A 12,760-nucleotide genomic window follows, 5' to 3' on the forward strand; every position below is an offset into this window, starting at 1 on the left:
TCTGCTTTTAGTTGTACTTACACAACCTTGTGCTTTCCCTTCGGACACACCATAGGAAACAACCACACTGCGGTAGGTAAAGGATAGCATCCCACTAATATTTCGGGGGGGGGGGTGGGATGAGGTGAGGTGAGAAGACAGGAAGGGTTGAAGATCCTTGTTTCTGATTTACTTCTGTTGTCTGATCACCAGGTGCCTAAAGCCAGCTTTGCTAGTGAGGATTTCATCGGGGTGATGATTATATTATGGTATCTTCAAGGTATGATGCCACTGAGAAAATGATCAAATGGAGGAATAAAAGGAGGAAGAGGAAGAAGAAGCAGAGGAAGAGGGGGAGGAGGAAGAGGAAGAAGAGGAGGAGGAGGAAGAGGAGGAGGGAGAGGAGGAGGAGGAGGGAGAGGAGGAGGAGGAAGACACTTACAGAATACCTTGTGTGCAGGGCACAGAGACAGCTCTGAGGAAATCTCAGGGACAATAGACAGGGAAGTCAGTAACAAGACTTAGAACAGCATCTGTATCTTCCCCAATTTTTACTTTAAAAAAAAATTCAAAGCAGCATCCTCAACTTGGAGAGTGTTTTTTGTTTGTTTGTTTTTTGATTCACCCGAAGAAAGGGGAAAAGGGAAAACAACCAAATGTATGCAGACAACACTCAATGCGACAGTGGAACTAGATCTAACCATACTGGTCTGTTTTTAAACCTTCCAAATAAAAGAATAGCTTTGCCACCCAATAAAAAGCAAAACTAAAGCAAGACGCCAATACTCGATGTCTATGAGAGATATGCCTCAAATAAAAAGATGCACATTAGATAGAAAAATAGCCAAATTATTTACCAAATAGTTAAAAAAAAGTTAGAAAAATGTATCTCAAGGCAGAGATTGACATTAAAGGTTAGGAATTTTTAATGTAGTAAAAAAATCAGTATGGCAAGAAGATAGAGTGAGTATAAATACGTATTTACTTAATGGCAGAGCTTCAAAACATATAGAATCTGGGGAAGGTAAGGGGAGTAGCAGGTGCGTCTTCTACCCCGGGTGAAATGTAAAACTCTCCCAAGAGCAGAGAGAAGGAGAAGAGACCCTGAGTAGACAGGGAGCTGGGCTCCCCGACAAACAGCCTGACACGAACAGTACTAACAGACCGTGACACCCACCGACTTTACAACGCGTTTGCTTTTCAGGGGCACGTTTAATATTTACTGACAGAGATAAAGACCGGGCTACAAAAGTAAAATTGTCTCTCAACAGCTTTTAAATCGAAACTGGATTAAATCACAAGTTAGTATTACACACATTGAGCAGTGCTAGCTACAGAGCAGATGAACACAGTTTGTTCCTCAGCCCTGAACCGTCGACCGGACGCCCGGAGAGGCCAAATTCGGGACTCCGCAAAGTGAACAGGGAAAGATGGATTGGGGAAGAAGACCAGAATTTGATTTATTTTTCTTATTGAAATCCCTTTGTCTGCAGTGATCACAGGTCAGTGAATGGGCCTGAATTTCAGGGACTCTGGTCAACCTCGCAGGAGCAACCCGTTCAGTGCCTGTGAGGGCTTAGCTGAGTCCGAGGGCACCACCGAAGGCCAAGGACATTCCTCTGTCCAACAGCTTTCTGTGCCCCAGGCCCCACTTGCAGAGGTGCACAGCTTAATGGGGCAACGAACTAACATCCCTCATTTCTGTCTGGAGGACCGGAAGGGGTCACCTGACAAAGAATTTGTTCTCTTTCGTCTTTAAATAGGACGCTTTCCACGTCAGGTTTGTCAGGTGTTTTGCTATGAACGGATTCTCAGCAGAGCGGAGTGGTTGCACTTGCTTCGTTCCTGGGGCACCTGGCAGGAAGCACGCAGCATCCATCTGGTCCTCGTGCCATATGTATTCTAGATTTTTCTATAATATTATTACTGGTTTCCCATCTTATAAGCTAAAAACAGTCTTTGAGTAGACACTTCAAGACATGCAAGCATCTTGTGCTCTCGTCCAGTGTGGTCACTTCGTTCGGTATCAACCATTGATTATTTCCCGATACAGTCTTTACTGTGATGGGTGCAGGATGATGGCGTTTGCTGCACACACTCCACACTTAACTGGTTAACATTTTGCTTTCTGCCTTAAGCAAGAAATTTAAATTCCCCGAATTATCTTTCTCCCCTTCCCATAATTCCTCTCCTCTCTGGTCTTTCTCACTCTCAGACCTAACAAGATACCCGTGTTCCTCTTCTATGCATCCTGTCCCGCTCTGGAATCAGTCATTTATCTGAAGACCTCCAATTCCTAGGTGTTAAGCATTTTGGGGCAACTGGAGTGGAGTGTGCTTTTTCTTAGCCATCAACTCAATATACAGGGCCTGAAATGAGCATACTTATGTTCATGAACATAGTTTCATATAAACATGCCAAGAACTTGCATGTGAATACACACTGTGCAGATGTGCAGACATAGACGCACAGACACGTTTTTATCACTCTTGCTATTCCAAGCTCTAATCTCCCCCTGAATTCCTCCTGGCTCTTGCTCCATATTTGAATCTTTCTCCTTCCACCGTGGGACTCGGGCTTTCAACCACATCTTTATCGGTTTAACCCTACAATGCATGGGAAGTAGGGTCAGAATAGCCACCTAAGCTATTAAGGAAACAAAACAAAGTATAAAAAGGATTCATTATTTCTTTGCAGTTTGCCCTGTCCACAAACACATTGAAGATGTGTGTGTGTGTGTGTGTGTGTGTGTGTGTTCATGAACTATGTAGTATTGGATTAATTTCTCTTCCTTTCTCCTTCTCTCCTTGCCCTTCTACCCTTCTCTGGATGGAATTAAATCCATGTGTGTGCACTCCCTTTCAGTGTTAGGGTCTTCCTACCCCCACCCCCACAATTATTATGGATTTCCCTTTACTGAATATATAGAACACCTGTCAAAATAGTAAAATCAAAAACAAAAAACCATCCACACAGGGAAAAGCCTCTCCTTCCCGCCGTTTTACATCACCCCAACCCTGTATTCACACAGAGCACATGACCTGTTTTATTGTTTTCTGGTTTATCCTCCACTGAGTCATATTACAAAAATGAGTGGGATTGTATTTTCCCCATCTTGTTTCTTACACAAACAACAAAAGCCATTTTGGAGTCTGCTCTTTTTCGTTTAAAAGTGTTTTAGTCAAGGTTTCTATTCCTGCACAAAACATTATGACCAAGAAGCAAGATGTGGAGTTTACACTTCCACATTGCTGTTCATCACCAAAGGAAGTCAGGACAGGAACTCACACAGGACAGGAACTTGGAGGCAGGAGCTGATGCAGAGGCCATGGAGGGATGTTACTTACTGGCTTGTCTCACCTTGCTCTCTCTCTCTCTCTTTCTTTTTCTTTTCTTTTCTTCTTTTTTTTTTTTTCCAGAACTGAGGACCAAACCTAGGGCCTTGCGCTTGCTAGGCAAGCGCTCTACCACTGAGCTAAATCCCCAACCCCAGCTTGTTCTCTTATAGAACCCAGGACTACCAGCCCAGGGATGGCACCACTCACAATGGGCTGGGTCCTCCCCGCCTTGATCACTAATTGAGACAATGCCTTACAGCTGGGTCTCATGGAGGCATTTCCTCAAGGGAGGCTCCTTTCTCTGTGATAACTCCAGCTGGTGTCAAGTTGACACACAAAACCAGTCAGTACAAAAAGCATCTGCAGGAAAGCACTGTGTAACAGTCATAGAACCTTTCCTTACTCTTTTTTCATAGGCATCTAGTGCTCCATTAGAATAACCTTTGAGTTTGTATTTTTCTATTACTGGAGACAGGTCATAGGATGAATTCTCAGGCATGGGATTGGTGGAACAAAAATAATGCATTTTCAATACGGTTTGGCATCTTAAATTCCCTGCACAGAGTTAAATTTCCAGCAATCTATGAGAGGCTATGCTTTTATCCAACCCTGCCAAGAGCAACATTTACATTTTAGAAATTTAATTTTATACAGTCCATAAAATTTTCAAAAATAGTAGCATTTTAGAGTCCATTGCATCTTGGAAGAATGAATTAAAAGCAAAATGACACCTTTACATTCTCCAAATTTTATAGGGAAGAAACATAAAATCACACCCAACACCACTGGTGAGCCACTGAAGTAGCTTGATTATTATTATTAACCAAACTTCCAAAAACAAGAGCTTATCACTCTGAACCTGTAGCTGCTGAAACTTTAAATAAAACCCTTTCCAAGATCATCACTCCACTGTCTCCACTGCTGTATAATTAAAGAAGGGAACTTTAAAAATATTTCCATGTTATCAAGGTAGAAAATTCATCTGAGTGCTCGTCAACATTCGCAGTTTTGTGCGTGTAGGTACAATTCATTTAGAGAATGCAATGGGAAAAACATTTCTAAAGTTTGTATTTTTGTCCCTCATAAAGCAGCGTATCAAGTAGCAAGGGTGTGCCTTGAAAGTGAGCATTTACTCAGTGTCACAGGTGTGTGACATGAAGTCCTCTAACGGCATGGGTCGTGGCTCCCTTGATGTGTATCCCCAAGACCCTGGGATGTGTCCAACATGGCTTGCTATCATTAAGAAGATGCCCAGAAAGCTCAACATTTACTCCACAGATACCTGCTGAGCCATGTCCATTCTAGCTCCAATAGCTAGAAAGCGGAAACAACCCAAATGTCCTCCACCCAGTGACTGGATAAAGAAATGCGGTATGTGTACATCATGGAATATTATGCAGCAGTGAATGAAAATGAAATCTTGACATTTTCAAGTAAGTGGACAGAACTAGAAAAGCTCATATTGAGTGAGGCAACCTGGACCCAGAAAGACAAATGCTGCTCTTTCTCTTTCATTGGAGGCTCCTGGCTCAAATCTTCAGATGAGAGTACACAACATGGAGAAAACACAGAAACGAGAAAAATATGAAGGGACCCTAGGTGTACGTAGGAGCTTGGGAGGGCAATGTCGGGATACAGGCAATATGATATAGGAAAAGGAATACTGGGAGGAGTGCCAACTGGGGAGAAGGGAGGGAGACTAGAGAAGGAGGAGGGTTGAAAGACAACACCAAGGTTGTTTGATAAAGCTTCAAGAAATCATATTATTTTATATTTACATAAGACTATGGATAGCAATATAAATGTATGTATATACATGTACACACACACACACACACACACACCCTTAAAGGAAGTAAGCTACTTGGGCTGACAATTCTACCCAAAAGAACCAAAGGTTAACCAAAGACCCACAGACACAAGAAACCTTGCATCCTGTGGATGGTGGTGGATCGCCACGGCGATCTAAGTGACTCCCAAAACAATATAGATTATCAGTGTAGCCATTGGTTGTCTCTTGGGTGTTGAGGGTGGGTCTTATTTCAGAAGACACCACACACTTAGGACACAACTCAGACGACTCATGCTGGGTTGGACCTGGGAGCCTCTTTCTCGTAATCTAGTTCCCATGGTTCCAGAAAATACAATGCAAGCTGCCAAGGCAGGGCGAAGAAATTAAACAGCCCCACCCAGCTGCAACATCTAAGATAAGAACAATCTCTAATATGATAGTAAACGCGTAAAGGTTCAGTAAGTGTTGCTCACATATTGGTGGCAACCAACGGATGTCTAACTGGGCTTAAGCCCCCTTCAACAAAAAAGAAATCATGCCTGGTACTCGGAATCTAGCCATCTTCCCAGGGACAATGAAGTCATGGCCCTTAGACAAGAATCTATTACCACCACTCTGCTAGGCCAGCTTAACTCCTAACTACATTCCGGATCTTACCCTTACACCCACAGAGAGGTGCAACCACCATCCTTCATCAAAAAAGCTCCCTCTTCACTGCCTTTGGAGACCACTGCAGAAAATCACAAGTGGACGCAATGCAGAAGCCAACAGATCATTGGGAGCCCACCCCCAACAGATGCATCCAGATCACAGCTCCTTCATCGATGGCCCAGGGAGCGTCAGGGAAGATTGTAAGAGACAGAACACTAAGTCTGCGTGAAGCAGTCTGTCCTAGAAGTGGATGCGTACAAAAGGCTGGGACAACGGCAGCATCAATGGTCAACGGGCACGCTTATGTGGAAGGGGTAAAGTTTCAAGGGCCACATCCCTAGACAAAGACTCCAGGGATGAGCCTCCCCGTTGGCTGTCCAATGCTGAGCCGTCAGCCTTAAAAGCATCTACCTACCACCACCCACAAAAATTATAAATAGAGCAGGCTGTGTTTATAGATATCTGTGCACACTCGCACATGTAATACATACAATCAAATAAAATCAGGCTATCAACTTGAGAGTCGGGCGTGTGTGGGGTTTGAGGGAGGGTACGTGGGAGGGGCTGGAAGAAGGAAAGGGAGGGAAATCAAGGCAGTTCTATTACAAGTAAAAACATTTAAAAAAAAGACTTGAAGGGCAACTTAGTGAGTGAGGAAATAAAAAAGAAATTATTGGGGTTGGGGATTTAGCTCAGTGGTAGAGCGCTTGCCTAGGAAGCGCAAGGCCCTGGGTTCGGTCCCCAGCTCTGAAAAAAAGAAAAAAAAAATTTAAAAAAGAAATTATTATGTATTCTACAGTGCCAAATTTTAAAGCTTGACTATTAAAATTTTAATATTAAAATTATAATCCTAATTTTGAAATACATATGACTAAGCAGCCTCGTATTCCAAAATTTATAAAACCTCAGGTTTAACATATTTTTCTATTTTATTCAATACTGACGATCAAAGGGTTAGTCAAAAACAACCATTTGGCACACCCCTAATTCTATTTCATGAATTATAAAGAAAAACATTTTTGTGATTGATATCCATTACAGAAGCCCACAGAGTTCTTCATGTGTGTTCTGTGGTTCCTGTAGGGAGGTTCTAAGCTGAAGTCAAAATGCTTGTGAATTAGAAGAAAATACAGAAGACAAAGACATGGGGCAGAGAGAAGAACTGAGGCTGGAGAAAAGTCAGCAGAGAGACAAAGGGGGAGGAAGGCAACAGTTGAGGAGGAAGGTGAAAACCAAATCCATCAGGCATCTAATCGCAACACACACACACACACACACACACACACACACACACACACACACACACCTCCATTCACATGCACACAGAGAACCAATGACTTCTCACAGAGCAACAGTGATAACAGTAGCCGTCGTGTAACAGTTCTCCCTTTGTCTGGCCTAAAACGAAGCTGTAGGGATACTACAGGATCCTACACTGTAGGATATCACAGACGCTGTAGGATATTACAGTTGGGAGCTGTAGGATATTATAGCTGGACATTGTAGGATATTACAGTCAGACACCATAGGATATTATAGCTAGACACTGTAGGATATTACAGTCGGACACTGTAGGACATTACAGTCAGACACCATAGGATATTATAGCCAGACGCTGTAGGATATTATAGCCGGACGCTGTAGGATATTACAGTTGGGTGCTATAAGATGTTACAGTCGGATGCTGTAGGATAGTACAGTTGGACACTGTAAGATATCATAGCCGGACTCTGTAGGATATTATAGCCGGACACTGTAGGATATTATAGCCGGACGCTGTAGGATATTACAGTCGGGCACTATAGGACACTGTAGGACTTCTGTGTCTACTCCCATCTCCCAGGACTCAGCCAAGGTCATGCTGAAGCATGAGGTGGAGTCAGGGCTAAAACCCAGAATGTTGTACAGGGTTGCTTCTTCCAAGACCGAGGGGCTTTTCCGCTCCTTTGGCTTGAGAAACAGAAGCTCTCTGCTTCCCCCTGCAAACCGCCCCTCAAATGCATAATTACTGTTTCTTTTAAAGGATGAGCAAACTTCAAGATTTTATTTACTGCGCTTTCTTAAAGTTCTGAGGTGAGTGGAGATTTTGAAAACATGTTTACCAATTTCCCACCGGCAACAGAACCTGGGCAGTAATAACACCATCGCCTCCGCACCCTTCTCTGTGAAGCCATTAAGCCTAGAAGCGCGATGGTTTGGGCAATACAGAAATCAAAGTGGGAGTGCGGTGGAGCAGATCCGTGTTAAGGAACAAAAACCCACGGGCTGCTTCAAATACCAACAAGGAACCCTGAAATTTTCTATCAATTTCTTTTCATGGCCTTGTGACATTTTCAACTTAAAACCGCATTGCTTGCCGTCAAGGCACTTTGAGAGAGCTTCAGTTGGAAAAGGTAATTTTTGAGTGAGATTCAGCAGAAAAAGGTAATTTTTTCAGAGAGGTTCACTGGAAAAAGGTAATTTTCAGAACCAATTGCTGCGTTCTTTTGCTGTTATTTGGTCTTTTTTTTTTCCTTCTTCTTCTTCTTCCTTTTCTTTCCTAAGTAGCCCTAATGTCATTCATGGGCACTCTAAGTCAATACATGTGTGCGGGCTAAGTCGGTTGTGCAAAGTAAGTTTACAGCGGCTGTAGCTTTAGGCAATGTTATTCCAGGGCTGTGAAGATCAAGCAGAGTGTATTCCCTCTCCACTGCTTCATCAATTCTGTGTCGATGTCGGAGCTGGAAGCTAGAGGCCTGAACCCGGAATCATAATTTCAGCCACACACAAATTTTGTTGTGTGCCTTGTTTTTGATGGAGAATCTAATTTCGTGTGATGAACAGCGCTGAGCTGCGTTGAGGCTCAGCCACACAACTCTCTCAGCCTTCAGTGCTGCCCCCCCACCCCCACCCCCGTGATTGATCGAGCAACGATTGGAGGGGCTTAATAGCTAATCTGGACTGCATCAATTCCCAGTGTTTTGAGACACTAAAGGGAGGAAGGCTAGTTTTAGAATGCATGTTATTATATGTCATTTGTATAAGAGGCTGGGCAAGCGTCCTTGAGAGCTGAGGCCTTTCATCTGTTCATTTTCTGGAGAGTTCCAATCTTTAGAAAGGAAATCAGGCAATACAGCTTTAATGGTCTGAAATGAAGACTCTAAAATTATCAGGCTTCTCGAATGTTTCTCCTTTGATTATAGCATCATAGAGAAAATGAAAAAAAATTCCCCCCTCCAGGTAAGAGGTGGATGTTGGGGGGCATGAAAAGCAATTTCCCCCCAAAGCAACCCTTAAAAGTAAGAAAGTCCACCCAAACACAGCCACCGCTGTATTCCTGTGAGCATTGACGGCTCTCTGTGAGGAACCATCCTGTGACCAAGTCCATACTTTCTGGCTATGTAAACCCACAGTTAGCAGAGAATAGCTTCCATTTTAGGCACTATTTTAGACCCTGTCCCTCTGGAGCATGTGGATGGCCACCCACTGCTATCCAGGACCTTCAACACAATTATAGACAGAATAAAGTTAAATTCTGATGCTATTTCTATATAAAATGAACACAGTATCTGTATGAATATTGTGTGCATGTGCATGTGTGTTCCTGTGTATGTGTGTGCATGTATGTGTGTGTGCATGTATGCATGTGTGCATGTGTGTGTGTGCATGTGTGTGTGTGCGTGAGCGCACGTGTGTAAGTGTGTATAAGCCAGAGGTCAACCACAGGTGGCATTTCTCCACACTTTGTTTTGTAGAAAACCATCTCTTGCTGCCTGGCGCTCCATGATTTGGCTAGGGCTGTCTGCACCTTTACCGGGCCAGGATTCCAAGCACATATCATGACACATGATTATCCAGAAGGAATTTACATCCTCCCGCTTGCTCAGTGAGCATGTTATCAACTGAGCCGTCTCCCCAAGCCTTCAAATAACTACTTTCCATAAGAGAAAATGCCATGTCAAATTGCCCCACTTTCCACATCCAGAGAGAATTAGTGATCAGCTGTGTTCAAGTTGTTGGTTGTCATTTTTGAGACTTTGTTTCTTTATCTATAGTTTGCTTTGACCCCAGGAGTTGTAGCTCTCTAAGGTTGGAGTTAGCAACCAACTCAATAAATTGTAACCAAATGTGCCCCACGATGAGATGTGAAACAATTTGTCATCAAACAGCTAACTCCTTCCCACCCTGTGTAATGGTTAACATCGACCCGGCAGAATCAGGAAGTACCTGGTTGGGTCTGTGGAATACTGTCTCAGTTACACTGAGGTGGGAAGACCCAGCCACTGGGAGCAGCACCATTTCTCTGCTGCTATCCTGGACTCTGTGAGTGGAGGACAGGAGCTGAGCTGAGCAGCAGTCTGCGAATATTATCTACTTCCTGCTATACAACGTAACAGCTACTTCCTGCCGCCTTCCTGTCCCTGCACCGATGTCCTGGACCCTTGATCCACTTATCTGTCTCTTTCTTTCTCTCTCTGTTGGTCTGTCAGTCAGATAGTCAGTCAGACAGTCAGACAGCTAGCCATCCAGCCAGCCAGTCCGTCTGTCTAGTCTGTCTGTCTAGTCAGTCAGTCTGTCTGTCTGTCTGTCTCTCTGTCTTTATCTTCCTGTTGAAGATCTTCAGTCAGCCAACATATAAACATTCTTTTGAGTAGAAAATCTGTTTCTTTTTGTCAGGGTATAGCATTTAAATATTCTAAATATTATTATTAAATCTATTAACTGTTTAGATTTGGTGCTAAGTGCTGCTTACCATGCAATAGGGCAGGGAGTTCTCAAGTAACTTTTGTAAATTACTTCTATCCTTAGAGCGAGAGTCTCCTAGGTTCAAATTAACCACGTCTAAAGTAGTCAGCCATATACAGTAAATATATATATATATGTATGTATATGTGCATATATACCTATAAATGTAATATAGATAACATATTTTAAACTATTAGTAGTATACATTAATTTATTTCTATATGAATATTCACACTGGAGATTTGCTTCATCAGAGAGCTGCTTGGATCACAACATTTCCATTTCATTTCATCTTAGCCAGTTTTGTTCCAGTGAGCACTGACAAAATGCCTACTGTGTGGCAAGAGCATCCTGACGTTTGGGAACATGAAAGTGTGTGGTATGTATAGGGCTGGTGTGCTGTCTGAGGTCATTTGAACTCACTACAGTGCAGCCTTTGCTCCCCAAGAAAAGCACGTCCTTCAGTCTGGGGCATGCCTTGCTTTGATTTCAACGGGTTTGGGTAACGATGAGGTACGTTCCCTTTGTGATGTGTTTTGCATCATTTGAGAAAGGTGTGCTTGGGTCCTGGGTCGTCATCTTATTCACTGTTCTATTGCTGTGAAGAGACAGCATGACCCAGGCAGATCATACAAGAAAGCACTTAATCAGGGGCTTGCTTACAATTTGAAAGGGCAAGTCCGTGATTATCATGACTGGAAGCAGAGAGCATGGTACTAGAGCATAAACTGGGAGCTTTACATCCACAGGCAGTTGAGAGAGAGAGAGAGAGAGAGAGAGAGAGAGAGAGATCTGATCCTTCCCAAATTGTTCCACCACCTGGGGCTGAGCATTCAAACCCATGAGCCTCTGGGGGCCATTCTCACCCAAACCACCAAGGGAACTTGGAAGCTCCAGACAGAAGGACATGCTTCTCTTTAGGAACAAAGACTGCACTGTGGTGAGTTCAAATGACCTTGGGTAGCATATCATGACTATACATACCACACACCTTCATGTGCCCCAAAGGTCAGGATGCTTTTGCCACATAGTAGGCTTTCTGTCCATGCTCCCTTGGATGATACTGGCTGTGATGAAATGGAATGGGATGCTGTGGTGCAACCCGCACTGCTGATGAGAGCTGGGCTAACCATAGCGCCCAGCACCCTGCTGAGCAGAGCAACTGACTGTGGCTGTAGCACGCTGAAGAACAGACTGTAACTCAAGGTGCTGCCTCCATGAAGAAACCAAAAAATTTTTTTTTTCAATTTTTAAAAAATAATTTATTTTGCTGAAGCTATACCTATACATTTTGGCTCATATTCAAATGTAAAAAGAGTAAGAAATGCTCCTATTTCCCTAATTTACAGAAGTTCAGACCAACAATGAGAGCTTTTTAGACATCATGCCTGGGCTGGTAGAGTGCATCAGTATTGCTGTAGATCTCACGGTGTATATAATGTGTAGAAATGAATATATATTATGGATATACTTCTCCATAAGTAGGAATATATGGATGTCAGTACAGAGAGTGCCCTCCTTTGAGACAGGCTCTCACTAAGCCCAGCATGACTATACCTCTTTAAGTATGGTTGGTGGTTGAATCTAGCACTTCGGGCAGGCCCCAGCTTAGCTTTTAGTTCTTAGTTCAAGCCTATGGGTATTCTAAATGGAATCACTGAAGGCTGACAGCCTAGGAGCCTAGGTGAGCTGTCCTGTCTTCCCTTCCCAGGACTGTCCACTCAGCCCGACTACAGCCAACAGCTGAGGCTGCCAGGAATGTACAGAGCCCAGGTGGCACAAATGCACACAGGTCAGTAGACAAAGGGAGAATACTGCCGCAGGATCCTGGCATTCTTTTAGAGAGAAATTTGAGGTTTAGTCAGGTTTAATTAATTTAAAGTTTGGTCAAGTTTAATTCTTTTCAGGCTTCTGAATGGGAGGAGGCAATGATCTTATTTCTTTACTGGGTGTTGATAGCTTCAAAATGTTTCAAACTCTAACAACCTGAGTCTCCAGGATTCTCTCAGTGGATATAGTTTCTTTGTTTTTGTAGGTAATGTGGCACCTTTTGTAATTATGATCTAGAGAGTTTTGGTTTTCTTCTAAAATGTGTTTTGGCTTATTAAACGTGACTGCCACCAACCTACGTTATTATCTGTAACCAAGTTCAGTCTGAGAAGGGACAGAACTGGGGATAATTCACTTAAGACAAAGGGGGAAAAAGAAGAAAAACAATGCCTGTCCTGTCTCTTGCTTCTGCACTTCGGGGCATATGAGGTGTGGGGTTTTATCA

Source organism: Rattus norvegicus, chromosome 14, assembly GCF_036323735.1.
Source record: "Rattus norvegicus strain BN/NHsdMcwi chromosome 14, GRCr8, whole genome shotgun sequence".
Lineage (NCBI taxonomy): Eukaryota > Metazoa > Chordata > Mammalia > Rodentia > Muridae > Rattus > Rattus norvegicus.